The sequence below is a fragment of the Ornithorhynchus anatinus genome, chromosome 4 (genome assembly GCF_004115215.2).
Source record: "Ornithorhynchus anatinus isolate Pmale09 chromosome 4, mOrnAna1.pri.v4, whole genome shotgun sequence".
Taxonomy (NCBI): domain Eukaryota; kingdom Metazoa; phylum Chordata; class Mammalia; order Monotremata; family Ornithorhynchidae; genus Ornithorhynchus; species Ornithorhynchus anatinus.
Genome location: NC_041731.1, coordinates 64,442,874 through 64,470,530, shown reverse-complemented (window position 1 = coordinate 64,470,530; position 27,657 = coordinate 64,442,874).

Here is a 27,657-nt window from a genome sequence, read left to right as displayed (position 1 = left end):
ACAGTAAGTGCTCTAGAAATACCGTTGCTCAACTGATGTAGTATATGCCAATACATAATATCTGGAGGGAGGGAGACCTTGCATTTGAGACTTTCTCTGGAGCTTGATGGGGTCTGTGCAGAGAGTATTACTCAGCCTGAGGGATGTAAAATTAACTTTCTGAATCTTTTGGAAATTTTCCCACAAGGTTACGTTATTTACACATCAGGAAGTAGTTGGGATGATTCAGAAAAATAGCCCCAAGTGATCTTCTTTAGAGCTCTGATCTCTCCTTGGACATCCCTGAGGATAAGAAAATGATGAGTTGTTTAAGGGAAAAAGATCATTTTTTTAAAAAGACAGTATATTTTCCATTTTTTTGGAGGAGAGACCAGCATTGGAAGTAGCTGTTATGACCTGTGTGTGTCCTTGAGCAAATTGATGTGCTTCAGTTTTTTCATCCATAAAATGAGGATATGTGCTTTCCTTACCTCTTAGGTTGTAAGCCCCATCTGCAACAGGACTGTGTCTGGTCCAATTGCTCTATCCAGTATCTACCTCAGTGCTTAGCACATTGTTTGCCACAGTGCACACTGTTTCCCTAATCAGTTCCATAGTCAGCTAGCTAATGGTGCCTCAGGTGCCAAATCTTTGTTTCCTCTGGATTTCCAGCTGTGGGAATGATGGACTCCCAGCCTTTTTTTTCCCCCGGTGGTATTTGTCAAGTGATTACTATGTGCCAGGAACTGTACTGAGCGCTGGGTAGATGCAAGCGTATCAGGTTGGACACAGTCCCTGTCCCACATGGGGCTCACAGTCTTAATCCCCATTTTACAGATGAGGTAACAGAGGCCCAGAGAAGTGAAGTGACTTGCCCAAGGTCACACAGCCACCACCTAGAGGAGTTGGGATTAGAACCCTGGTCTTTTTGACTCCCGGACTTGTCTCAATACACTAGGCCATGCTGCTTCTCAGATACCACTATCCTGCTCCAAGCAGGGCGAAAAAGGGATCAGGAACATCTAAGGGAAGTCTTTTTGATCCATTACTTCTTCAGAGCCCATCTGCCATTCCCAAGCTCTGTGAGCACGTTCCCACCCTTGCATTCTAAATGAAACGTTGGCCCTAATGGAGGAGTGAATGAAGCAATGTGGCGTTTGTGAAGCAGCGTGGCCTAGTGGATGGAGCTTGGGCCTGAGAGACAGAAGAACCTGGGTTCTAATCCCAGATCTGCTTCTTGTCTGCTGTGTGACCTTGAGAAAGTCACTTAATTTCTTCCTGCTTCTGTTACATCATCTGCAAAATGGGATTAAGACCGTGGGACATGTGGGACAGGGACTGTGTCCAACATGATTTGCTTGTGTCTCCCCCCAAATGCTTACTGCAGTGTCTGGCACATAGTAAGTGCTTAACAAATGCCATTAAAAAACAAGGCATACACAAACAAAAAACCCTTTCGCTGTTCTGTTATGGGTCGACTTGGGCAGTGGCCTTGGGTTGAATGTAATGGGGTTTGTGCTCACTAACCTATTGGAGGCCCTTCTCAGGGTCTCACCTGGAAAGTTTCCAGTACTCCACCAGTCTCAACAATGGGAGGGAGAGTCAAGCAGAGGCATTTCCATTCCTAGCTTGGGCAGTGGCTAGAGAGTGGAAGTCAATCTGCTATAAGCCAAAACTCACCTGTGCTGGGCAGCAGTGATACGGGAGAGAGTTGAGGGTGGAGACTCAAGTTGGCTGCATGGAAGGAGGCAGTGGTAAACAACTTCCAATTTTTACCAAGAAAACTCTCTGGATACACTATCAGAATGATTGCAGATGGAGGTGGGGTGTTCTGGGAGAGATGTGTTCATGGCATCGCTATGGGTCCGAGATTACTCGACAGCATAAGACAAGGCAACCTATTGGAGTGCACGTATAAGGTTGGAGTGGGGATTAAGAATGTGAGCCCCATGAGGGACATGCACTGTGTCCAACCTTGTATCTACCCCAGAACTTAGTACAGTGCCTGGCACCTTAAAAAAAAAAATCGTGTGCAAGATGAGAGCCAACTTCCCAAAAAGGACTATCTTTCTGCCTGGAGATAAGAGCCTCTTCCATCTTGGTGAGGTCTGGGTATTTCCGACCTTGCTTTTATCAAGTGAATAATATGAGTGGTCTGATGCCCTTCCAGGCAGGCAGCAAGCCCAAATTTCAACCATTGCTTTTTTTGAAAAATGGTATTTGTAAAATGCTTACTTTGTGCCAGGCACTGTTCCAGTCACTGGGGTAGATAAAAGTTAACCAGGCAAGTCACAGTCCCAGTCCCATATGGGCTTACAACCTTCATCCCTATTTTTCAGGTGAGCTAACTGAGGCACAGAGAAGTTAAGTGACTTGCCCACGGTAACATGCCAGACAAGTGATGGAGCTGGGATTAGAACTCAGGTCCTGCATTTTGTGGTATGTATGATAGTCAATGCCATTGATGTACTTCATGACATTTGTTCTTCTCCAGGTCTAATGCAGGGTCTAACAAGTAGCATCTGTGAACTTTAGAAAATCCTTGAATGAAGGATTATAATGATGCATGAAATTTTAGTGAAAAGAGTTACCCTTTTACTTTTCCCCTTATCTTCCCTCCTACATACCTTGACTGCAATCTTTTCCATCCATTGCTTAAGTCCCTTTGACTTTTTCACTGTGGATGGTAGAACATTTCACAATTTGACTGATCTTTAGTCAGATTTCTTTCCTGTTCTCTTCCAGAGGAGGACTGAATTTCCAGGATTTACAAAAAATCAGCCATAGATGAGTCATTCCTGTCTCCTGACAAACTTTTATTTTCCCCAACCTATTCACTCTCCCTACTATGTTGCCTATGCACTCGAATGTGTACCCAATCAATGTCAGTTGTATTTACTGAGTGCTTCTTGTGTGCATAGCATTGTACTCTCACTTGGGAGAGTACAACACAACAGAGTTGGTAGACACATTCCCTGCCCATAGTGAGTTTACAGAGAAGCAGCGTGGTTTAATGGGTAAAGCACAGGTCTGGGAGTCAGAAGGACCTGGGTTCTAATCCTGACTTCGCCACATGTCTGATGTGTGATCTTGGACAGGTCATTTAACTCCTCTGAGCCTGTATCTGTAAAATAGGGATTAAGAGTGTGAGCCCCCCAATGAGACAGGAACTGTGTCCAACCTGATTAACTTGCATCTGCCCCAGCACTTTAAACAGTGCCTGATACATAATATCAGGCATAATATCATTTCTTCCTGCAGAAACGATCTGGGCATGTCACTCCCCTTCTTAAACACCTCCAGTGGTTGCCTATCAACCTCCGCTCCAAACAAAAACTCCTCTCTAGGCTTCGAGGCTCTCCATCACCTTGCCCCTTCCTCCCTCTCCTCCCTTCTCTCTTTCCACCGCCCACCCCGCACGCTCCGCTCCTCCGCCGCCCACCTCCTCACCGTCCCTCGGTCTCGCCCATCCCGCCATCGACCCCTGGGCCACGTCCTCCCGCTGTCCTGGAATGCCCTCCCTCCTCACCTCCGCCAAACTGATTCTCTTCCCCTCTTCAAAACCCTACTTAAAACTCACCTCCTCCGAGAGGCCTTCCCAGACTGAGCTCCTCTTCTCCCTCTACTCCCTCTACCACCCCCCCTTCACCTCTCCGCAGCTTAACCCTCTTTTCCCCCCATTTCCCTCTGCTCCTCCCTCTCTCCCTTCCCAGCCCCTCAGCACTGTACTCGTCTGCTCAACTGTATATATTTATTACCCTATTTATTTTGTTAATGAAAAGTACATTGCTTTGATTCTATTTAGTCGCCATTGTTTTTACGAGATATTCTTCCCCTCGACTCTATTTATTGCCATTGTTCTTGTCTGTCCGTCTCCCCCGATTAGACTGTAAGCCCGTCTAAACGGCAGGGACCGTCTCTATCTGTTGCCGACTTGTTCATTCCAAGCACTTAGTACAGCGCTCGGCACATAGTAAGCGCTCAATAAATACTAATGAATGAATGAATGAACATAATAAGTGCTAAACAAATATCATAATTATTGTTATTATTATTACACTTCAGAGGGGGAGACAGACATTAATATAAAGAAATAAATCATGGATACGTAAATAAGTGCTGAGGGGCCGAAGGAGGCGTGAACAAAGGGAGCAAATTCAAGTTCAAGGGTGATGAAAAAGGCAGTGGGAAAAGAGGAAATGAGGGCTTAGTCTGGGAAGGCTTCTTGGAGATGTACCTTCAATAAGGTAAGCACTTAATCACTTCAAAATTCACCCCACTAGCAGTCCCACAGAATTTATGTAATAATAATGATAATGGTATTTGCTAAGTGCTTACTATGTGCCAAGCATTGTTCTAAGTGCTGAGGTAGATACAAGGTAATCAGGTTGTCCCACGTGGGGCTCACAGTCTTAATCTCCATTTTCCAGATAAGGTAACTGAGACCCAGAGAAGTGAAGTGGCTTGTCCAAAGCCACACAGCAGACAAGTGGCGGATCCGGCATTAGAACCCATGTCCTCTGACTCCCGAGCCCGTGCTCTTTCCACTCCCAAGCCCAGGTTCTGTCCACTGAGCCACACTGACCTTCCAAGAGTAGAGTATGTACATATACTCTACTGTTCTTTCCCATATCTGTTACCTATTTTACTGCCATGTTTTAGCAGATAGAACAGGGCCTGGGAGACCTGGGTTCTAATCCTGGATCCATTTATCTGCTGTGTGATCTTGGGCAAGTCACTTCACTGGGCCTCAGTGACCTCATCTGTAAAATGGGGTTGAATAATAATAATGTTGGTATTTGTTAAGTGCTTACTATGTGCCGAGGACTGTTCTAAGTGCTGGGGGAGATACAGGGTAATCAGGTTGTCCCACGTGGGGCTCACAGTCTTAATCCCCATTTTGCAGATGAGGGAACTGAGGCACAGAAAAGTGAAGTGACCTGCCCAAAGTCACACAGCTGACAGGTGGTGGAACCGGGATTAGAACCCATGACCCCTAACTCCTAAGCCCGAGCTCTTTCCACTGAGCCACACTGCTTCTCTAAAGAAGAGTGTGAATCTTATGTGGGACAAGGACTGTGTCCAACCTGATTTTCTTGCATCTACCCCAGCACTTAGATCAGTGCTTGGCACACAGTAAGTGTTTAACATGAACTGTTAATATTATTATTGTTCTTATTATTATTATTCTGTTTCCCTCACTGGACTGTAATCTCCTTGTAGCCAGGAATGACATATACCAACTTTATTGTATTGTACTCTCTCCTAAGAGCTTGGTGCTGTTCTCTACACAGTGGGTGTTCAGGGAATGCTATTGATTGATTAATTGATTTCCCCCTGGCGCTTAGGATCCAGATGGCCAGAGGGGCTAGTGGTCAGGCCCATCCCCTGGCACATCACGGCAGCTCCATGTTGGAAACAGGCGGGTTGTGGTTGAGCAACAAAGCCACGAAAACCCCTAAAGTCTTTGTAGCTGCATTGCCACGCTTAAGGAGTGGAAACAAGTTGATGATTGACTGCAGGTCTTTTTTCACATCTGTCCTACTTCCCGTCATTAGTATCTGCAACAATTATTCCACTATGTCCTGTTGAGGAGGAAATGTTTAAAATGGCATCTTATTTTCACGCCTCTCTCCTCAGGGAAACACCAGAAGTCTTTTTCACTTCCTTAATAAGGACCATCTTTGTAAAGTTGACTGGCAAGGGTAACTCACTGAAATATTTATCACATCAACCCTGCCAGTTTAGCACCTTGTTCTGAAAACTGAGTTAATTTTTGCCTTCTTTGAATGATGCAAAACAAGTGACATTAATGTCACAATAAATTCAGGTTGGGATGAAATTCCTATTATAACTCTTCAAAACTTTGACTTTGGAATTTCAGTGAGCTTCTTAAATATATTCCACCCTTCCCCTAGTCTATCAACTCTGTGTTCAGCCCCATCCAATCTAGATTTCATCCTCTGCACTTCATTGTGACTGCTTTTCACGCTTATCTTCAATGCCTTCCTTTTGTTAAATCTGTGCAATTCTTATCCTTCTCCGTCTCTCTGTTACTTTTGATGCTGGCCATTGCATTTTGATTACTAGTTAAATTTCCTTTGTTTCTTCGATAATTTCTTGCAGGCACTGCTCAAGTGCAGGGTTCCCCTATAGACGGGAACACTGGCTCAAGATGAGGAAGGGAAAGGAGTGGGACAGAGAGATGGAAGCTCCTAATAATGATAATAATAATTATGATACTTAAGTGCTTACTATAGAGAAGCAGCATAGCATAGTGGATAGAGCATGGGCGTGGGAGTCAGGAGGTCGTGGGTTCTAATCCTGGCTCCGCCATTTGTCTGCTGTATGTTACCTTGGGCAAGTCACTTCACTTCTCTGTGCCTCAGTTACCTCATCTGTAAAATGGGGATTGAGACTGTGAGCTCCACGTGGGACAGAGACTGTGTCCTGCCCTATTTGCTTGTGTCCACCTCAGAATTTATTACAGCGTCTGGCATATAGTAAGCACTCAACAAATACAATAATAATAATTATTATTATTTGGTAATTCCCCCATTACTGTTCTCTGCAGAAAATCGGTACAGTACATAACAAATGCTCCTGAAGAAGATCATGTTTTCTTTTCCTATGGAAGTATATTATAATAGCAGCCTGACTCAGTGGATAGAGCAAGGGCCTGGGAGGCAAAAGGACCCGGGTTCCAATCCTGGCTCCAGTACTTGTCTGCTGTGTGACCTTGATCAAGTCACTTCACTTTTCTGTGCCTCAGTTACTTCATCTGTAAAATGGGGATTAAGACTGTATGCCCATGTGGGACAGGGACCATGTCTGACCTGATGAGATTGTACTTACCCTAGTGCTTAGAATAGTGCTTGACACATAAGAAGCGCTTAACAAATACCATCATCGTCATCACAAATGCTGCTGGACTGGATGCTTGTCTAGTACTAGAAACTCACATGTTTTAGAATATCCTGAGTGCCCAGAAAAGAGAAAGAGACTCTGCTGGTTCCTTACTTTATTTCCCAATAGAGCTTTTAAGTATTCTTTCAGAGGTAATTGCCTCTTCAAAGACTAATTAACAGCACATCTCATCCAAGAGGCCTTCCCTGAATAAACCCTCGTTTTGTCGTCTTCCCTTCCCTTCTGCATTGCCCTTGCGCGGGGATTTACACTGTTTATTCACCCCTCCCTCAGCTCCATAGCACTTAGGTACATATCCATAATTTATTTACATTCACATCTCTCTCCCCCTTTAGACCTTAAGTTCGTTGTGGGCTTGGAATGTGTCTATCAACTCTGTAATATCATACTCTCCCAAGCGTTTAGTATGGTGCTCTGTACACAATAAACGTTCAATAAATACAATTGATTGATAGATGGATCGATTGTTTCCTCTACTAGGATGCACCCAAATAGGGGGTCGTGTTGCCTCCAGTTGTGTACTCAGACTGAACCAGGGATCCAAAGTGAAACGGAGCCCCAGACACGTTGTCATCATCTCTCTAAAATACTGGACTATAAAGGAGGAATCTTAGTTTGAGTTTTTGTGCCTGGAAATGTTGAGAATGAGGTTTTTAAAGGATGCCAAAGTAAGTGCCTCATCGGTCTGTCTACCAATTTGGCATTCAGTTGATTTTGCTTTTCAAAAATTTTTGACTGTGTTCCATGACTAAAAATAATCACCCTGTGTTTGTGAAATTTGCTCTGGGTAACTGGTGCCTGTGCTTTTATATCTAAACGTTTCTGGGAGCGCTTTGCATCCTCCAGGGGACTACAGTGACTGGTGAGGAGATCAATTTGTAATATTTCCGAGGAAATCTTATAATGGCAGAATATACTTATAAATTGGATTCTCATGCTTAGGGTGGATAATAAGCTCGGTGAGATTCATTCTGTTAAAGAGCTTCTACACCTTGCAGAGTATTACTGATTAGGATGGGAACTCTCTCTGAGGGAGACCCTCAGTCCTGGGATTCTGTTACAATCCATCTACACTGTAAATTCCTTGGGGGGCAGGGCCTTGGAGCCAGAAAGATCTGGGTTCTAATCCTAGCTCTGTTACTTGTCTGCTGTGTCTGTGCCTCCATTGTTCTGGTGTGTGTATCCATAGAGTTTTCTTAGTAAAAATGCAGAAGTGGTTTACCATTGTCGTCTTCTGCACAGTGAAAACTTAAGTATCTGCATTGTCTTTGATAAACATTTTGACCACTCGATCATCATCCTTTGACTCTTTTCCACACCGCTGCTGCTCAGTGCAGGTGAATCAACATTGTCTGATGCTTCAGCTTAGATCTTTCCATTAAGGGTAACCCTAACGAGAGTCTCTCTCTGTGGGATAACTCTAAGCCTCACTGGCACATGCAAACTCCTCTGTCACAGTAAAAAGTGGATTTTTAGGAGAGTACCTCAGTTCCCTCATCTGTAAAATGGGGATTGAGACTGTGAGCCTTATGTGGGACAGAGACTGTGTCCAACCTGATTGTCTTGTATCTACCGCTGCACTCAGTCCAATGCCCAGCACATAGTAAGCACTTAACAAATACCAAAAAAAGACATCAGCTGGCTATAGGCAGAGCTGGGACTAGAGCCAAGTTCTCCTGATTCCCCAAGTGATGCTTTTTCCTCTAGATCAACAGCGGGGCTCTGTTATTGCTGAAGTGTGTCAGAGAAAGGAGAAGAGAAATTGATCATTTTCGGGTTAAAAGTGAAGGCTGTTGTCCTTGGTCAGAATTCGTGACTTCCAAGTAGCAAAGGCAAGTTTGAGGATAATTTGCAGCAATTTAGGCTTGGACAAAGCATCGTGGTATAATGGTTAGAGCATGAGCCTGGGAGTCAGAAGGTCATGGGTTTTAATTCTGGTCTGCCACTTGTCTGCTGTGTGATCTTGGGGAAGTCACTTCACTTCTCTGGGCCTCAGTTACCTCATCTGTAAAATGGGGATTAAGACTGAGCCCCACGTGGGACAACCTGATTACTGTGTATCTACTCCAACGCTTAGAACAGTGCTCAGCACTTAGTAAGTGCTGAACAAATATCATAATTATTATTATCAAGAGAATTGGACTGACATTCAGTCCCCAAGGCTAGTGGCAGACTGTTGAATCATGTAGCTATTAGTGGACATTCATCACAATTTTTTCCAGGAATTTGGCATATAAATCAACACTTTTGCAGATGCCAATACCCCAACACATTCCGTCACAATTTTTTGGATGAGATGACTCCTGTTTTTCCAGAAACTGTTGTAATGTTTTGCCTGCCTGTCTAGTCTCCAAGGTTTCTCTCTATTGGTAATCAACAGGCTTGTGGTTCCCTCATCTATAAAATAGGGATTAAACATGTGGGATGGGAACTGTGTCCAATTTGATTATCTTGTATCTACCCCAGCATTTATTAAGCGCTTAACAAATACCATGAAAAAAGCGAACATAAAAAACAGGCCAAGGTATTTAAATTGAATGAAAATTGGGTGCTTGGCCCTTGATTTAATAGCAAATTACACTGTTTTGCCAATACAAGTTGGGCAGTAATTTTCAAGTATATTTTTATGCCCCATTTAGTGGTGGTAACAGTATTTTTTAAGTGTTTGCTGTGTACGGAGAGCACTGTTGTTAGCACTAGGAGAGAATACAGAGATGGGAATTCAATATGGCCCCGATCCCTTTTGGGGGTATAGGGAAAGGGGGTGGAAGAGGGGTTACAAACTAAGAGTTGAGAAGGGACTGGAGACAGACATGTCAGGAGTGAGAGATCATTAAATCACAACACAGACTTCCACAAAATAAAAACAAAATCAGTACTTTGATGTGGCTAGAGAAGAAGAATTTTAGGCTCCTCAAGGCTCAGGGTTCACCTGCCCACCTGCTGAACACCAGTCTTCCCAGGGGTTTGTGGAGTCCTCATCCAGTGGGTGCACATGGAAGCAATTTTTGTCTCCAGAGCTTGCTGGGAGCAGGGGCCCTTGGTGGTCAGAGGGAAAGGGGCAGTTACTACAGTTGATTTATGGATGTGGTTTTATGTTTTGGGGCATAAATCCGTTGCAAATAGTTGTTCTTAACTGAGGCAAGCCTTGCTTTCTTGAGATAGAGATTACTGTTTTTAACAAGACTTCATTCTGGTTTGCTGTTCGATTCTTTGTAGTTGCTAGGCACCTTCTTGCGTGCCATGAGTCAGTTACTTGCACGCTGTAGGCATTAAATTTCAGACTGTGTGTGTGTGTCCCCACATGCTCAAGGTGCAGTATTCCAGGGGAAAAGAACAACTTTGTGTTTGTGCTGTAGGACTAAATTGGTACATTAGGCCAAAGTGAAAACCATGTGCTTCTTTAAGATAAGTCTTCTCTGAAGTGTTCAGCAGGAAGAAATTTAGCAAACTCATTCTGATTCCTATCATCTCTACAAAAGGCAATGTTCAGGAAATATGTGGCCACAGGAGGCCAACAAAAAACAGCAACCTCTAGATTCCAGGTGGCGGGTCTTTTGTTCAGCTCCAAAAGAGGTTCAAAAAAACCCTTTCAATTGTCAGAAATTATTGCCACAGAATGTCCACCATTCCTTCCCCCCATTTTACCATGCTGCAGCAGTGAGGCAGAGTGCAGGATACCCTAAGAAACAGATCCCACAGCACTTATTTATATATGTATACATATATATTATATATGTATATCTATATATATCTCTACAATTCTATTTATTAATATTGATGCCTGTTTACTTATTTTGGTGTCTAAATCCCTTCCTCCACCGACTGTAAGCCCCTCGTGGGCAGGAATTGTCTCTTTAATGCTGTATTGTACTTTCCAAGCTCTTATACAGTGTTCTGCAAACAGTAAGTGCTCAATAAATATGACTGAGTGAATGAATGAAAGAGAGAAAGCACCAGGTATTTCCATGAACATTTTGACAGTCCCTCAGTCTGACTTGTGTTAGCTTTGTCCCAATTTGTTTATGGCCTGTGGCTCAGTTAGGTCCCTATATGTATCAGAGCAACTAAAGAACAGAATATAATGCTTTCTTTCTGGCCTGCTTTGGATTTGAAAAGCAACACTCAAGGATGAGGACTATGTCCATCTGATCTCAGAGAGCTCTGTGAAGTGGTGATCACAGCACTACAAGGCCTTCCTCAGACTGAATATCAGTCTATTAATGGTATTTATTGAGCACTTACTATGTGCAGAACACTGTACCAAGCGCTGGGGAGAGTACAAAATATGTCAGAGATTGTATCTAAGACTCTCCTCTTACCACTCTGCTCCAGGGATCTTTTTTTCCTGGGTGGAGCACCCATGAAATTGAGCTATGCTCCTCTCCCTGTCTAGTAACTTCAAAAATTCCCCCTCCCACAAATGGCATTGAAAACAGTAGAGATTCATTGTGACTAGCCAAGCCCTAGGGCTGAAAAATAGCTGCAGTACTTAAAGGCATTTTTTAAAAAATGGTCTTTGTAAAGTGCCTATTTAGTGCCAGGCACTGTACTAACTTTTGGAGTAGATACAAAATAATTGGGTTAGATACAATCCCTGTCCCACATAGGGCTCAGGGTCTTAATCCCCATTTTACAGAAGAGGTAACTGAGGCCCAGAAAAATTAAGTGACTTACCCCAGGTCACACAGCAGACAAGTGGTAGAGTGAGGATTAGAACCCAGATCATTCTGACTCCTAGGTCCATGCTTTTTCCACTAGACTATGCTCATTCTATTCCTTCTCATGGTAGTAAAGCAGGATAACAATTATTTAACTGAAAGAGATGTTAGGATTCTAAGCAAATTCACATCAGTCAATCAGTGATATTTACTGAGCATTTTCTGTGTGCAGAGCACCTTATCAAGCACTTGAGAGAGTACTCTATAACATAGCTGGTAAACCTTTTCCTTGTCCACAAGGTCTTACAGTCTAGAGAGGGAGAGAGGTATTAAAATACATCAGGATGTCTACAAAAGTGCTGTGGGGTGGGTGAATAAAGGGTACAAATCCATGTGGAAGGGTGGTGCACAAGGGTAAAGAAGTAGGGGAAACAAGGGACGACTTAACCAGGTATGCCCTCTTGGAGGAGAAATGATTTTAATAAGGGTTTGAAGATGGGGAGAGTGATGTTTTGTCAGAAATGAACGGGGTGGGAGTTTCAGACCAGAGGCAGGATGTGGTAGAGGAACCTGTGGTGAGTTAACAAAATCGAGGCACAAGTTAGAGTTGGAAGAACAGAGTGATTATGCTGGTAGGAAATTGTAATAGGAGATCAGTGATGTAAGGTAGGAAGAGTGTGAGTTGATTGATTGCTTAAAAGCCAGCGGTAAGGAGTTTCTGTGTGATGTGGAGGAAGATGGGCAATCACTGGAGGTTCTTGAGGAGTGGGGAAACATGGACTGAACAGTTTTTTAAAAAAATGATTTGGGCAGCAGAATGAAATGAGCAAGGAGGAGGATGCAGCAATCAAGGCAGGATAGGATAAGTGCTTCATTCAATGTGAAAGTAGTTTGGATGGAGGGGAAAAAGGTGGATTTTTGTGATCTGAAGGTTGAACTGACAGGATTTGGTGACAGATTGAATATGTGGGTTGAATGAGAGAGAGGAGTCAAGGTTAATGCCAAGGTTATGGATTTGGGAGACAGGGATGATGTGATGCTGTCTACAGTGATGGGAAAGTCAGGGAGGACAGAGTTTGGGTAGGAAGATGAGTTCTGTTTTGAGCATGTTAAGTTTGAGGTGTCGGCAGGACATCAAAGTAGAGATGCCCCGAAGGCAGGAGGAGATACAAGACTGCAAAGAAGGAGAAAAATCATGGTGGGAATTGTAGATTTGGGAATCATCTGCATAGAGATGGTAGTAGTTGAAGCCATGGGAAAAAATGAGTTTTCCAAGGGAATGGATGGAGATGGAGAATAGAAGGGGATTCAGAACTGAGCCTTGAGGGACTCCTGTAGTTAGGAGGTGGAGGCAGAGGAGAAGCCAGCTAAAGAGATCAAGAAAGAGTGGCCAGAGAGATAGGAGGAGAACCAAGAGAAGACAGTGTCAGTGAAAATATGTTTCCAGGAGAAAGGAGTGGTACACAATGGCCAAGGTAGCTGAGAGGTTGAGTAGGATTAGGATGGAGTAGAGGCCCTTGGATTTGGCAAGAAAGAGATCATTGAGAGACCTTTGAGAGGCCAGCACCTGTGATGTGAAGGGGGCCAGAAGCTGGAGGGGGCCAGAAGCCGGATTAGAGGGGGACAAGGAGAAAATTGAAAGAGAAGTGAAAGCAGTGGGGTAGACAACTCCCTCAAAAGTTTGGAGAGGAATGGTAGGAAGGGCGATAAATGGCGGAAGTCGTAGGGTCAAGGGAGGAGTGTTTTTAGGTTAGGAAATACATGAGCATGTTTGAAAACATCTGGGGAGAAGTCACTGGAGAGTGAACAGTTGAAGACAGTGGTGAGGGAGGGAAGAAGGAAGGGGGCAGGTTTTTTGAAAAGGTTAGAAGGAATGGGGTTGGAATCAGAGCTAGAGGAAGTGGGAGATCTCTTGAGATATTGCGAGGAAAGATGGGAGAGTCGAAGAAGGGATTCCTCACCTACTGTCTCTTCCATTCATTCATTCAATGGTATTTATTGAGTGCTTACTGTGTGCAGAGCACTGTACTAAGCGGTTGGGAGAGCACCATATAGCAACCTAACAGGCACATTTCCTGTGTTCACAACGTGTTTGGAGTCTAGAGGGCAGGTGAGAAGTTGGGGCTGGTGAGGTGGACTAGAAAATCTTCTGCATAAAGGTGGATGCTGAAGCCATGTGGGTGCATGATTCTTTTGAGCGAGTGAGCACAAAAAAAAGCAATGTAGTTTGGGAACGTCTGTCTTGTGACGTTCCATTATGGGTGAGTCCTTAAGTCAGAGTCTGTATCTCCCATTTCACTGCAGACCCATGGGCTAGTGGATAGAGCAAGGTCCAGGGAGTCAGAAGGATTTAGGTTCTAATCCCGGCTCTGTCACTTGTCTGCTGTGTGACTTTGGGCTTCTGTCACTTTGGGCTCTGTCACTTTGCTGTGTGACTTCATTTCTCTGTGCTTCAGTAACCTCTGTAAAATGAGGATTAAAACTGTAGGCCAATATGGGTCAGGGACTATGTCCAACCCAATTACCTTGTATCTACCCCAGAGCTTAGTACAGTGCCTGGCACATAGTAAGCGCTTAACAAATAACACAATTAGTATTATTATCATTATTATTATTACTTGAGCGTCAGCATGAGCTAATGGAATTCCCAGCATAAGGTGGGAGTCAGAAGATCTAGGTTCTAATTCCAGCTCTACCTCCTGTGTGGCCATGGGAAAGTCATTCAACCACTCTGTGCCTCACTTTCCTCATTTGGAAAATGGAGAAAATATACAAGCTCTCCCTATCTCTTATACTGTGAAGCCTGTGTGGAACAGGGACTATGTCTAATGTGAGAATTTCATAGAGCAATTGGGGTATAATTTAAGCAGTTACTCAGTGTCAAGCACTGTATTCCCCCCAAGTGCCTAGCACAGAGAAATCACATAATAAAGTACCATAATATTAATGAAGAATAATTACTAATTCCTTCTTTATTCCAGTCATCCCATTATCTTCCGTGTGTCTATCTGTTTATTCATGTCTATTATTTATACCAAGTCTCTCTGACTCGAAATTCTGCTGTGAATTTCTTTTATTCTACTAATTTATCTATCATTTCTTTACTTTTGTTGTTCCCAGTTATATCTGGTTTTCTGCTTCCCACTGTGTGTATTCTATCTGTATCTACTTGTTTTCCCCATTAGAATGTAAGTTCCTCATGGACCTCCTTTTTATGGTATTTGTTAAGCACTTACCTTGTGCCAGGTAAGTTACTAAGTGCTGGGGTAGATACATGTTGGACCCAATCTATGTCCCACGTGGGGCTCACAGTATTAATCCCCATTTTTTGCAGATGAGGTAACTGAGGCACAGAGATATTCAGTGATTTGCCCAAGGTCACACAGCAGACAAGTGGCAGAGCTGGGAATAGTGCCTAGGTCCTTCTGATTCCCAGCCTTGTGCTTTATCCACTAGGCCATGCTTCTCCTAGGTTCATGACACTCCTGGACCCTTTCTAACTCCAATAAAAATACATTATGCAACTCTATCACTCATCTATAATTGATTGTGGATGCAATTCTGACTAATTTTGGTAAAAATAGAATATCTGACTTTGCTGAACCAATCCTCCATTTATAACAGTTTTTCCATGATAAAATATAATTCAAACTTTCAATGCTTGAGATGCATTTTTTTCAGGAACCAGTTGTGTCTTAAATCTAAGGACTGCCAGTATCCTTTAATTTGAAGGGGTTTCTGTGACCCAGACCAAGACTAGATAGTCCCTCAAATTCTTTTTAAATTTGTATTTCTTGAATATTATAAGAGTAATATATCTTGGGAAGAGAATTTGTATGTGGCCTGTTAATATTAGGCAGTGATACTGAATACTTTCCTTCTCATCATATACATTTTTATTCACACCTAATTAGGCACAGGCGTTTGTGTGTCATTTCAAAGCATTCTCACAGCTATGCAGTGCTTTATTTTTTTGGTGTTTACATAATGTGAAATGCTCCTTGTTGACATATTTGATCAAAGTTTTGTACTAATTTCTCAGGACACTGGGGATGTATGTTATCTAGAAGAAGAGCACAAGGAAACAGTGTTGCCTAGTGAAAGGAACACGGACCTCCGAATCAGAGGATCTGAGCTTAATTCTGGCTTCGCCATTTGTCTGCTGTGTGACCTTGGCCAAGTCACTTCACTTCTCTGTGCCTCAGTCACCTCATCTGTAAAATGGGAATTGACTCCTCCACCTTGCGATTTAGACTGTGAGCCCTCTGGAATAGGGACTATGTCCAACCTAATTATGTTGTACCTACCCCAGTGCTTAGCATAGTGCTTGATACATAGTAAGCATTTAACAAATACCGTTAAAAAAAAAAGAGGCTGGGAGGCGGGAGTTATGGGTTTAATTTCCATCTCTGCTACTGCCCTGCTGGGTAGGTGACTTTGAGCAAAAAACCTGGCCATTTTGTGCCTTAATTTCCATATTTGTAAAATGGGGTTAATACCTGCTTTCCCCTACTTAACAGTGATGTTGTGAGGGTAAAGTGCAGTACTTTATGGGAAGGCACTTTGGAAATAAATGAAAGCAATCTACAAATACAAGTTATTATTATTTTCTTCAGGAGGTCTCTCTATTCACAGAGAACAAATACAGTGAAATTCAATTCTACGAAAAACTTTTCAATTTATTTAAGCTTTAGTTTAGAAACACTCTCAAGCCCTTGGTCATGGTCTGCAAACAGAAAATCCCAGAAATAATAGACTTCATTTTTCATAGGCTTGTTAAAGATGCTGGCGATAGGGAGAGTATCAGTAAATAAGCCAGGCGTGGCTGGTCTCTGATGCTTAATCCATCCTCCCATAGAATTCATTTGGTTTTTGGTTTAATCACATTTTTTTGACATTTTTGACACACCCATGCTCAAACTTTCCCAATCAATCTCAGCTCTTAAATATTCGAGTCTGAAAACTCCAGATATCCCACCACATATCTCACCTGCTTTTGTGTGGTATTTCCTCCCAACTTGTTCCATCACACCAAAAACAGCATGCAGCCAAAGTTGGAAGACCCTTTTTCTTTCTGGGATTTACTTTCTTTTCCTCTGCTCATTTTCTCCAGAGTGCCTGCCAATCAGGTAGAGATTTTGGGGTTCTCTTTTGTATGTCTAATGTTCCCTTAGCACTTCTCCCATAGCAGGAATGGGAATAAAAGGACTATGTGTCCTCTACAACATAGTTTCTGTGAAATATCCAAAACATCTCATTTTGGGGGAGGATATTTCTAGAGGTCGTGGTCATTGGCAGGGAAGAACTCATTCTCCAGCCCTGCAACTCCTCTCCTTCCCCATCTGCAAAAGGAGGTATCTTTCTGGTTACTATGTATTTTCCCATTTCCTTATCCTCTAAATTGTAAGCTCCTTGTGGACAGGGAGCGTGTCCGCCAACTCTGTTGGATTGTACTCTCCCAAGCACTTAGTAGAGCGCTCTGCACGCAGTAAGAACTCAGTAGATGCCATTGATTGACTGCCTGAGTTGTTTATGTATGACATGGTGATGTGTCCTCTAGATTGTAAGGTCCTTGTGGGAAGGAAGTGTTTCAACTGACTCTGTTGTACTTTCCCAGGCACTTATTACAGTGCTCTGAGCCCAGTAAGTGCTAAAAAAATTCCACGGAAGATGCAGTAGTGATGAAGTAGTCAATGTAATCATCAACTACTTCATCACTACTGCATCTTTGCTGTAGAGCTCTGTAGAAGGAAATCCAGGCACTAGATTGACCTCACCTTAGGACAAGGCTCTCTCTTCTGTTCAGCAATGTTACTTCTCCTGTTTGATTGATTCCCATGTCCACTGACCCTACCTCCTTGCTCCCCTGCCCCTAGTAGCCTTACCAATTATCTTGTTGACATAATCAAACTATCAGGTGTGAGACCCCCAGAATCTTCCCCTCTCTTCCTTTACAGCCTCCCACCCCGACTCGCTAATGTCTCAAGATTTTTTGACCGCACTCAAAATCTATCCTCTCTATCCGTGCATCAGACCTCATCCCTTCTCACCATCCCAAAGTACTTGTGACCACTCTTCTTACCTCACTGACCACAAGTTTCAGCCACTCACTTTCTGATGGCTCCTTACCTTCAAACATGCTCACATTTCCTACGTAATGAACAAAACTTCTCTGGATCCTATTTCACCTCCCAGCTATCACCCCATCCCCCTCCTTCCATTCTTAACCAAACTCCTTAAATGGGTTGTAGCATCCATTGCCTCAAAATCATTTCTTCAAACACCCTCTTGACCCCCAAAATTTGGTTTCTGCCTTCTTTACTCCACTAAATTCACTTACTCCCAGATCATCAGAGACCTCTCTGTTACCAAATCAAATCAATCAATCAACCAATAGTATTTATTGAGTCCTTACTCTGTGCTGAATACTGTATGAAATGCCTGGGAGAGTACAGTACTACAGAGGAATGGGTAGACCCATATCTTGACCACCAGGTGCATACAGTCTAGGGGGGAGACATATATTAAAATAAATCAGAGACCGATATGTACATAAGCACTGTGAGGCTGAAGGTGTGGTGAATATCAAGTGTTTAAAGAGTATAGATAATAATAATAATGTTGGTATTTGTTACTCTGTGCAGAGCACTGTTCTAAGTGCTGGGGTAGATACAGGGTAATCAGGTTGTCCCATGTGAGGCTCACAGTATTAATCCCCATTTTACAGATGAGGTAACTGAGGCATAGAGAAGTTAAGTGACTTGCCCACAGTCACACAGCTGACAAGTGGCAGAGCCAGGATTTGGACCCATGACCTCTGACTCCTACGCCCATGCTCTTTCCACTGAGCCACACTGCTTCTCCAAGGGTATACATGACTCAGAAAGGAGAAAGGAGTAAGTGAAATGTGGGCGTAGTTGGGGAAGGTCTTTTGGAGGAGATGTGATTTTAGTAATGACTGAATTTGGTGACTGATTAAATGTGAATGTTGAATTAAAGACATGAGTTGAGGATAACACCGAGGTTACAGGCTTGTGATACAGGGAGGTTGGTGGTGCTGTCTTCAGTGATGGACAGGTTTTGGGTGGGAAGATGAGTTCTGTTTTTGGATGTGTTAAATTTGAGGTGTTGGTGAGATATCCAAGTAGAGGTGTCTTGAAGGCAGGAGAAAATCTAAGACTGCAGAGAAGGAGGAAGGTCAGAGCAGGACAATTAGATTTGGGGATCATCCTGTAGACAGGATTTGGCTAGGAAGATGAGTTCTCTTTTTCGCAGAAGACTTCCAAATCTTCCTTGTGAGCCCCAACCTCATACCTTGGCTACAGTTTCTCATTTCCTCTTCTTTCCAAGACATCTTATTCATTCATTCAATCAATCATAATTATTGAGCACTTACTGTATGCAGAGCACTGTACTAAGCACTTGGAATGTACAATTCAGCAACAGATAGAGACAATCCCTGCCCAACAACGAGTTCACAGTCTATCTCTTCATGGGTGTTCCACCGACACCTCAAGCTCAATATGTCTATAACAACTCAACTTTCCATCCAAATCCTCTCCTCTACTTTATTTTCCTCTTGTAGTTGAAACCCCACCATATTTCTCGCCTCTGATGCTTGCAGTCTTGGCATTTTCTGTGAATCCACCCTCTCTTTCAACTCCCATATCCAGTCTGTCACTAGAGAGTGTTTTTTTTTTCTCTCCACAACATTATTTCCAGATCTGCCCCTTCCTTTCCTTTCAAAATGCCACTACACTGGTCCAGGCCCTTATCGTATCCCGGCTTGGCTATTGCATAATAATCACAATAATAATGGTATCTGTTAAGTGCTTACTATGTGCCAAGCACTGTTCTAAGCGCTGGGGTAGATGCAAGGTAATCAGGTTGTCCCACATGGGGCTCACAGTCTCAATCCATATTTTAAAGATGAGGTCACTGAGGCCCAGAGAAGTGAAGGGGCTTGCCTAAGGTCACCCAGCAGACCAGGTAAAGGAGCCGGGATTAGAACCCACATTGGAACTGACTCCCAACCCCGGACTCTTGCCGCTAGGCCAAGCTGAATCGTCCTCCTTACTAACCCCATCTTGGCTCCAGTGACTCGCTCCCCCTTCAAACCCTTATTGAAGGCACATCTCCTCCAAGAGCACATCTCCTCCAAGAGGCCTTCCTTGACTAAGCCCCCCTTTCCTCTTCTCCCACTCCCGTCTACATCTCCCTCACTTGCTCCCTTCCTTCATCCCCCCTCCCATCCCCACAGCACTTATGTACATATCTGTAATTTTATTTATTTACATTAATGTCTATCTCCTCCTCTAGACAGTAAGCTTGTTGTGGGCAGAGGATGTTTCTGTTATATTGTACGCTCCCAAGCACGTAGTACAGTATGAGAAGCAGCGTGGCTCAGTGGAAAGAGTCCGGGCTTGGGAGTCAAGGTGATGGGTTCGAAGCCGGACTCTGCCACTTGTCAGCTGTGTGACTGTGGGCAAGTCACTTAACTTCTTTGTGCCTCAGTTTCCTCATCTGTAAAATGGGGATTAACTGTGAGCCTCACGTGGGACAACCTGATTACTCTCTGTCTACCCCAGCGCTTAGAACAGTGCTCTGCACATAGTAAGCGCTTAACAAATACCAACATTATTGTTATTATTATTACTCTGTGCACAGTAAGTGATCAATATATATGACTGACCGACTGATTGGCCATTCCCTAGGCAACTCTAGTGGTCGCTATGTGAGCGAGGTCTTCTGTCTGCCACCCAGAGGAATTTGCTAGAAACATGATGGCTAGTGCCTGCCCTCCCTCCATTCATTCATTCAGTCAAATTTCATATATATTGAGTGCTTGCTGAGTGCAGAACACGTTACTAAGCACTTGGGAGAATATAGTATTACAATAATCAGACACATTCCCTTCCCAAAATGAGCTTACAATATCCTTGCCTCTTTCCCCTCCCCTACCTTCTCCTGTCTGGCTGTGACTCTGACAGGGAGGTTGTGGGGAGGGAGGAGTGATAAGATGAAGCAGTGCTGCTTAGTGATCTTCTGGGAATCATAGGACCTGGGTTCTAATCTCAACTCTTCCAGTTGCTTGCTGTGTGACCTTGGGCAAGTCGCTTAACTTCTTTGGGCCTCAGTTAACTCATCTGTAAAATGGGGATTAAGACCATGAGCCCCATGTGGATACCTGGACACCTGTACTTACATAACAAAGCAAAATGAGACTGGTTTTACTATAAAGCCAGCATGAATTCCATAATTGCACTGAGATTAATGCATATGGATCGAAGGGTGAGTGAGTGAAGAGGATGTGACGGTGAAGAGTGCAGAGATTTTTTCTGGGAATTGTGAAGGATGCGAAGCTTTAGTTCAAGTGCAAGCAGATGTTCAGAGAGGAGCGGAGACTGATACTATGGCAACACGGAACGGACTTTCTCTCTGATTGTTTCAGCCTCCCAAGTGTCTGAGAGTATGTCCCCAGCCTCAAATTTGTAGGAAAAAATGATTTAAAACATTGACACGTGGAGAAGGCTAATTAGGTTTGCCTGCTACAACGTCAGCTCTCGTATATCAATTTCTATTCCAAAGTTTAGCATGTACATAAATCATACCTGTTAATGGAACTAAAAATAAGGAGAAATAGGAATTCTTCTGAATGTGAAACACAATGTTTGCTTTTAAAAATGTGCTCTTTCTAAAGGTTCTCTCTGCCTTAGGACCTCACCCAAAGACTGTTTTAAGAGAGAACCAAGCATGAAATGTTTTTATCCTAGTGGGGTACACAAACAAGTCCTTTCTGCCCTTGTTTTATTAATGTTTTGGCCATTTAATTTAATCTTCTCAAACTAGAAACTACACCCTGGTCCTTAAATGTCCCCAACGTCAGTTGCGAAGGAACAGAGGAGAAGCAGAGTGTCTCCCTAGCATATATTTTACTGCTCTGATCCTAGTAAGCACTCAATAAATATGCTTGATTGATTGTTTGACTGGCCTAGTGGATAGAACACGGACTTGTAAATCATAAGGACCTGGGTTCTAATCCCGGGTTCATCATTTGTCTGCTGTGTGACCTTGGGTAAGTCACTTATCTCTGTGCCTCAGTTACCTCATCTGTAAATTAGGAATTAAGACTGTGAGCTCCATGTGGGATGTGGACTCTGTCCAACCTTGTATCTACATCAGCACTTAGTACAGTGCCTGGAACATAGTAAGTGCTTAAGAAATGCCATTAAAAAAAAGACTGGGAGTCAGGAGACCTAGGTTCTAATTCTGGCTCTGCCATTTGCCTTTTGTGTGACCTTGGTCAAGTCACTTAACTTTTCTGTGCCTCAGTTTCCCTGACTTTCCCATCACAGTAGTCTGCACCGCCATCCTCCTTGTCTCAAAAACCTGCATTATCTCTCTCACCCATCCCACACATTCAGTGTCTTAAAGTCCTGTCGATTCTACCTTCACAATATCTCTAAAGTCCACCCTTTCCTCTTCGTCCAAATTGTTACTGCACTGACCTAAGCACTTATCCTATCCCACATAGACTGCTACATCAGCCTCCAAGCTGACCTCGTCACTCCTCACTCCAGTCCATTCTTCACTCTGCTGCCTGGATCATTTTTCTGAAAAACCAAGGAGTCCATAACTCCCCCCTCCTCAAGAGTCTCCATTCGTTGCCCCTCCACCTCTGTGTCAAACAGAAACTTCTTATCATTGGTTTTAGAACACTCCATCGGCTCGTCTCCCTCTACCTTTACCTCACTGATCTCCTACTACAACCCAAACTGCACACTTCACTCCTATAACAACAACATACTTCTGTACCTTGATCTCTTCTATCCCGACCTGACCCCTTGCCCATATTCTCCCTCTGGCCTGGAATTCAGTCAATCAATCAATGGTATTTTTTGAGCACTATTGAGTGCAGAGCTCTGTATTAAGCAACCGAGAGAGTATAGTGCGATAGAGTTGGTAGACATTTCCCTGCCCACAAGGAGCTTTCAGAATAGAGGGAGAGACAGACATTAAAATAAATTATGGATGTCTTCCTAAGTGTTTAAAGAGTACAGATCCAAATGCATAAGTGGCACAGAAGGGAGGGGGAGTAGGGGAAATGAGGGCTTAGTTGGGTAAGGCCTCTCGGAGCAGATGTGATTTTAATAAAGCTTTGAAGGTGGAGAGAGTGGTAGTCTTGGATATGAAGGGTAAGGGAGTTCCAGGACACAGGGAGGGCATGGGCGAGGCGTTGGTGGTGAGGGAGGTGAGATCGAGGTTCCTTTCACATCCTACAGTCCACAACTTCTCCCCACCTTCAAAGCCCTTGTTAGAAAACACTTCCTCCAAGAGGGCTTCCCTTACTAAGTCCTCATTTCCCCTATCCTCCCTCCCATCTGTGTCACTTGTGCACTTTGAAGCGTAGCCGTCACGCACTTTGATACTTACCTCAGCTCCCTGAAATTTATGTACACATCCTTATACTCTACTGTTTCCCCTGCCCTTAATTTATTTTCAAGTCTGCCTCCATTTGTAGACTGTAAGTTCCTTTGGGGCAGAAATCACATCTACTACCTCTACTGTATTGTACTTTCTCAAATCCTTACTTCAGTGCCCTGTGCATAGTAAGCATGAAGTAAGCATCATTGATTTATCTGTAAAATGGGTATTAAATATAAGCATCAATGATTTATCTGTAAAATGGGGATTAAATACCTGTGCTCCCTCCCTCTTAGATTGTGAGCCCCATATGGGACTCTGTTGTGTTTGCATCTACCATATTGCTTGGCACTTAACACTTAACAAAGTTAAGCACTTAACAAAGACCACAGTTATTATCATTTATATTGTTAATTATTGATAATAATAATAATAAAACACCTAGCATTTCTTTTGACATGTTTCACAGCAAGCTCTACTGAACCAATCATTCAATTAATTCTATTTATTGAGTGCTTGCTCTGTGCAGGACACTATCTTAAGCACTTAGGAGAGTACAGTATAACAGAGTTATTAGACATATTCCCTGCCCACAAGGAGCTTACACTGTAGACCGGGAGACAGACATTATTATGAATAAATAAATTATGGATAAGTACATAACTGCGATAGAGCTGAGAGTGGGGTGTATAAAGGGTACAAATCTAAGTGTGAGGGAAATGCAGAAAGTAGAGGGAGAAGGAGGACTCAGTTGGGGAAGGCCTCTTGGAGGAGATGTGATTTTAACTCATAAAATGCTCTCCCTGACTCCTCAAGGATTTTAGGGGTGTCATCTGAAGGTTATATCATTTATTAGAGAAAATGTGAAAGTAACAGTGATTTATCAGCAAGTGGTGGAGCAAATTCTGACTTTTTCTGATACTGACAATATCTCTAGTCTCTGGAGTTAAAAAGGCGGTGAGCCACCGTTCCCTTGAGGTGACCAGCCCCGGACCTCGGTAGAACGATCCGGGGGCTGCTGCCTTCAGCCTCACTTCCTCAGTGCTGCTGGGACTTGTTGGCTTCCAGTCATCCGCTGCACCTTTGGGGGAAGTACAGCTCAGTCAGTGTTTCATTGCAACGTCTTGCTCCGTTGGGATTTGACAGAGTTAGAGTTGAATGAACTGTTCTCCTCTAGTAGCAGCACTTCTTGAACACCCATTTGATGGGGTGCACTGTATTAGACACCGAGGAAGTAGAGAATAATGAGGGGAACTGTTTCGTGTCTGTGAGGAACTTGCACTTTTAATGGGAGAGGCAAGCATAACAAATTAATTGAGTGCTAAGGAAGGTGCATTCATTTGTTCATTTAATCTTAGTTATTGAGTGCTTACTGTGTGGAGAGCTCTGTACTAAGCGCTTGGAAAGTACAGTTTGGCAATAAATAGAGACAATCCCTACGCAACAACGGGCTTACAGACTAGAAGGGGGGAGACAGACAACAAAACAAAGCAAGTAGACAGGCATCAATAGCATCAATATAAATAAGCAGAATTATAGATATATACACGTCATTAATAAAATCAATAGAATAATAGAATAATCAATATGTACATATGTGTGCGGAGTCACACACGCTGGCTGAAGGGATGACACAACTCAGAGTGCTGAGGGAAATTGATTAAGAAAATGTTGTTGGAGGAGGTGGCGTTTTAGGAGGGCTTTGAATGTAGGGGAGCCGTGGTGCATCTGATGTGGGAAGGGAAGGAGAGCCAAGCCGTGGGAATGGTGTGATTGAGGGGAGGGAGGCGGGAGAGTGGAGAACGAGGTGCAGTTGGAAAGTCGGCTTCGGGGAAGCGTGAACAGGGAGTCGGGGAATGGTGGGTGAGGAGACACTTAGGTAAGGTGGGCCCAGATGGTCGGGAGCTTGGAAGCCGACCGTGAGTTTTTATTTCCTGCAGAGAGACATAGGGAACACAGCCATCAGAGTAACAGCCAAGGAAACATTTCCCCAGACTCCAGAGTGGATGGCAGCAGTATCAGTGTTCTTCTTGGGATTAGGGCTGATCATCCTTACCCAGAAACATTGTCCCCTGCGTCCCCCGTTGAGAATCAACCCATAGCATTTATTGAGCACTTATTTTGTGCAAACCACTGTACTAAGCACTTGGGAGAGTACAGTACAACAAAGTTGTAGACCTGTTCCCTGCCCACAATGAGCTTACAGTATAAGGGAGAGCCTCTCTCTCTGAATTTCAGCAATAATTAATAATAATCATGGTACTTATTAAGGAGTTATTCTAGGGAAAGTACTGTGCTAAACCCTGTAATAGATTCAAGATAGATCAGACACGGTCCCAGTCCTACTCAGGGCTCAGAGATACCCTCTCCCCAGTTTGCAGATGAAGAAACTGTGGCCCAGAGAGGTTAAGCACGCTTGCCCAAGGCCACACAGAGGGCCAATGTCAGAGCTGGGATTAAAACCCAGATCTCCTGACTTCCCTTCCCATGTTCTTTCCCGTAGGCCATCCTGCCTTCAGTTGCCCACCACTGTAATTTATGATAAAGTTGAGGGGTTGGAAACAGCAATTAATTTTTAATTTTATTTTGGGGGGATGGTAGATAGGAGTTATGCCATTTTAATTACAAATCTCTACGAAGCCATCTCTGGGTTCTCTGATTCTATAATAAACTTGTACACTGGGAAGCAACTTGGCCTAGTGGAAAGAGAGTGAGCCTGAGAGTCAAAGGACCTTGGTTCTAATAATAATAATGTTGGTATTTGTTAAGCGCTTACTATGTGGAGAGCACTGTTCTAAGCGTTGGGGTAGATACAGGGTAATCAGGTTGTCCCAGATGAGGCTCACAGTCTTAATCCCCATTTTACAGATGAGGCATAGAGAAGTAAAGTGACTTGCCCACAGTCACATAGCTGACAAGTGGCAGAGCCGGGATTTGAACCCATGACCTCTGACTCCCAAGCCCGGGCTCTTTCCACTGAGCCACGCTGCTTCTATTCTCATCCATGTCACTTGCCTGTTGTGTGATCTTGGGCAAATCACTTCACTTATCTTGGTCTCAGTTTCCTCATGTGTAAAATGGGGAGTCAATACATGTTCAACCTCCTACTTAGACTGTGAGCCTTACAAGGGACAAGGACTCTGTCCAACCTGACCATCTTGTATTGACCCCAGTTGGTGTACAGCTTGGCATATTATTGGTAATAATAATAACAATAATGAAATATCTAAAAGAATGTGCAGGGGAGTATTTCTTTCTCAGGCTTCTCAACCCTGCCTCGCAAGTGTATTTACATTCACATGCATTTGCACGTTATGTGTGCTCAAGAACTGACTAGAGTCATCTGAGTCCTGTTTCTCTTATAGGCAGAGAGGGTACAACCTGCTCTCAATATCAAGGGGTTGATTATAATAATAATGATTGTATTTGCACACAGATGATTATCTATGCACTTATTTTTAATGGTATTTAAGCCCTTACTATATGCCAGACAGTGCACTAATGTGGCTCAGTGGAAAGAGCCCGAGCTTGGGAGTCAGAGGTCGTGGGTTTGAATCCCAGCTCCGCCACTTGTCAGCTGTGTAACTGTGGGCAAGTCACTTCACTTCTCTGGGCCTAAATTCCCTCATCTGTAAAATGGGGATTAACTGTGAGCCTCACGTGGGACAACTTGATTACCCTGTATCTACCTTAGCGCTTAGAACAGTGCTCTGCACATAGTAAGCGCTTAACAAATACCAGCATTATTATTACTTAATCAGGTTAAACATAATCTCCGTCGTACATGGGACTCTAAATATGAATCCCCATTTTACAGATGAGGTAACTAGGGCCCAGAAAAGTGACTTGCCTAAGGTCACACAGCAGACAAGTTGCAGAGCCGGAACTAGAACCCAGATCCTTCTGACTCCCAGGTCCATTCTTGGGTCTCACCTAATAATAATTGTGGTATTTATTAAGTGCCTACTAGGTGTCAAGCACTGTACTAACCCCTGGGTAGCTTACTATTATTATTATAGTATTTGTTAAGTGCTTACTAGGTGTCAAGCACTGTACCAAACATTGCGGTGGGTACAGGTTAATCCGGTGGAAGACACCCAGTACCAAATGGAATTCACGACCTATACACTTTCATCCTGCCTTTGCACTTAGGTAAAGCTCTTAATACCCCACCCTCAGCCCCACAGCACTTATGTACATATCCTGATATTCTCCTGCTTCTATCTGTAATTTATTTTAATGTCTGCCTTACCCATCTTAGTTGTAAGTTCCTTGAGGGAAGGATCATGCCCGCCAACTCTACTGTGTTGTTCTCTCCCGACCACTTAGTACAGTGCTCTACACACAATAAGCGCTCAATAAATGCCATCAATTAATTGATTGACTTATCCAGACCCTTCATTTCCCACTTCCTTCCTCCCCCTGGCCTGCTTTTTGACCAAATCACTGCTCATTGACATATCCCTAAGAGAGTAGACAGAAGCGAGGAAGAGAGGGGAAACTCTACCAGACCATTTACTCAAGGAGCAGTGTGGCTTAGTGGAAAGAGCAGGGGCTTGGGAGTCGGAGGACATGGGTTCCAATCCTGGCTCCACCACTTGTCTGCTATGTAACCTTGGGCAAGTCACTTCACTTCTCTGTGCCTCAGTTACCTCATCTGTAAAAT